The sequence below is a fragment of the Schistosoma haematobium genome, chromosome 1 (genome assembly GCF_000699445.3).
Source record: "Schistosoma haematobium chromosome 1, whole genome shotgun sequence".
NCBI lineage: Eukaryota > Metazoa > Platyhelminthes > Trematoda > Strigeidida > Schistosomatidae > Schistosoma > Schistosoma haematobium.
This window is the reverse complement of record NC_067196.1, coordinates 39032655-39035627: the sequence shown is the minus strand read 5'-3', so window position 1 is coordinate 39035627 and position 2973 is coordinate 39032655.

The following is a 2973-nucleotide window of genomic DNA, read 5'->3' as shown; positions in this document are numbered from 1 at the left end:
TCGGATCAAGAGTTAGCATTGCCTGGGATGACTTTGTTCCGCAACGACAGAAAAATAGGAATTGGGGGCGGAGTAGCCATATACATAAGCTCTTGCTTGGAGGTGCACCAGGTTCACAACCTCGAGTTTAACAATCTTGAGGAATCCATATGGTGCTCTGTAAGGTTGTCTAGTACTTCCAGGTGTCTAGTCGGAGTCATTTACAGGAAGCCAACTGCCGACACCGAGTACGATAGTCGTATGCTGGAAGGACTATCCCGCTCTATCCGTCTCGGTTTCACACACATCCTGATTCTAGGGGACTTTAATCTCCCTAGAGTCAACTTCGCGGAACACACGTACACTGGAGGCGACAACTCAACTGAAGCTCGGTTCTTCAACCTCATCGATAACTTGGGCTTATATGAAAATGTGAGGTCGGCAACTCGTTGGAGAAACAGTCAGACACCATCGCGCTTAGACTGTGTATTCACTAACGAAGAATTCCTAGTCGACAACCTCTCAATCCTGGCTCCTCTGGGAAAAAGCGATCATGCCGTCATAGCCTTCAGTTTTGTCATCAAAACTAAGCTAAGGTATCCCAACAATAATTTGCGATGGAATTTTAAACGGCTGAATGTGCGAGCTCTACATGACCATCTACAACAGGTGGCTTGGGATGTTCACCCTCAAATCGATGTGGATGGTCATTGGGACTTCTTGCTGCACACGCTCTTACGTGCTACAAACCATTCAGTTCCTCAAACGGTTCCCAAAAGCTTCAAGCCACCTACAGTAATCAAGAACCGTACCCTCCGCCTCCTAAGCCGCAAACGGCACTGTTGGGCGGAATACAAACGAACTAATAACGATGGAGCGTATAGGCAATACAAACATATCAGGAACACATGCACGAAGGCTATAAGAGAAGACAGGCTTCAGTACCAAACAAAGCTTATGGACAAATTCGCCTCTAACCCTAGAAGCCTATTCCGTTATGCAGCCTCTCTTCGTCAAGCCAAAACAGGAGTTTCTCAACTGCTAGGTCCTAACGGCCCGACCAACAACGATGGCGACGCCGCTAACCTTCTGGCGGCCCATTACTCTCAAACATTTCAACCGGCTGATATCAACTTTATTGACGACAGTTTCATCTGCAATTCCACAGGACTTTCTGAAGTGGACCTAAGCGCTGACTTGGTGTTCCGGAAACTGCAGCACTTACGACTTGACACTTCTCCTGGCCCGGATATGGTTCATCCTGCCATACTGAGGGAGGCAGCCTCAATCCTGGCAACGCCGCTTAGCGTGATGTTTTCACACTCGCTTAGCCGAGGCAAACTACCGGAAAATTGGAAGTTGGCTCACATCACACCAATTTTCAAAGGTGGTCGACGCAATGAACCTTCAAGTTACCGGCCGGTAGCTCTTCTGTCGTTACCTTCAAAACTCATGGAGTCCCTGATATGCGACGGTTTAAATGACTACCTACTGTCCTTAAATTTCTTCTCACCCCAACAGCATGGTTTCAGGAAGGGTTACTCTTGTATAACCAACCTGCTGACTGCGGTGGACAGATGGACAAGCATCCTCGATCGCAAGGGAAAGGTTGATGTCATTTACCTTGATTTCTCAAAAGCTTTTGATAAGGTTAACCACTTGTGTCTTATCAACAAGCTCAAACGACTAGGTATCAAACCACCTCTAATCGACTGGCTTACTTCATACCTAAAAATCGACACTTTAAGGTTAGGGTTAATTTCACTTTATCTCAAGCTATGGAATGTTCTAGTGGGGTCCCCCAGGGCTCAGTACTAGGGCCTCTTCTCTTCTTGATTTACATAAATGATCTTCCTCAACAGGTAACGTCAGACTTATTACTTTTTGCCGACGACGTGAAACTTTGGAGAGAGATACGCAACCAAGACGATATACAGGCTCTTCAAGAGGATCTGACTCGACTTCATAGTTGGGCAGACGATAACGGACTTACCTTTAACACTTCTAAGTGTAAAGTAGTCCATCTGCGACATGTCGCAAACTACAGTTACAACTTAGGAAACTCCTCTCTAGTAGTATCCCAAGTCGAAAAGATTTAGGAGTCCTGGTGCCCCATGACTTAAAGTCTTACGCTAACTGTGACAAAAATGCCTTCCGAGCAAACCTTGCACTGGTAACGTTGAGGCGCATTTTTGGTCAGTTTGACGGAAGAACTTTCCACACAATCTTCAATAGTTTCATCCGTCCCCATTTAGAGTACGGAAACATAGTACTCCCCCCCTCACTCCAAAAGGATAAGGTCACTTTGGAGCGTATCCAACGGCGAGCCACGAAATCAGTTCGAGGACTCAAATCTAAGCCTTACGAAGAACGCCTCCGTTCACTAGACCTTTACCCACTAGAATATAGGCGTCTTAGAGGTGATTTATTAATGGCTTATAGTATTCTTAACACTTCTGGACATCCTCTTAAACACCTACTTAAGCTTAGTTCGAACAATAACCTAAGGGGTAACACCCAGAAACTGGAAACACAACATAGCAAGACGGAATGTAGACACAACTTCTACTCCTTAAGAGTTGTCAAAAGCTGGAATTCGCTGCCGGCCGAGCTAGTCCAAGCGACTTCTCAGGAGTCCTTCAAGAGGCAACTTGACCTATTCTTAAGGACCAAGGACAGCATCGCACTATGATTTACCAATTTCTTTTCCTCTTTTATTGTTAACATACCTAGGTTCCTGCCTGGAGGATTTGGTGATCCCCTGCTACTAGACACGGAAGCCTGTTAAGCGAAAGCTTCTTCTATTCCGTCCACAACCATTTGAACCATTTGAATCTGATAACAAGAATATGCAGTGCGCATAAACATAATTTTTGTGCCAAAACAGTTTGATCTATAAATTTTGAGCTTTTTATCTGAAGGAAACGGTAGTTCATGACAGTATGCCTCACTAAATAGTGAGCTTATTTTACTTTTTCTGTGTCAGGGAAATTC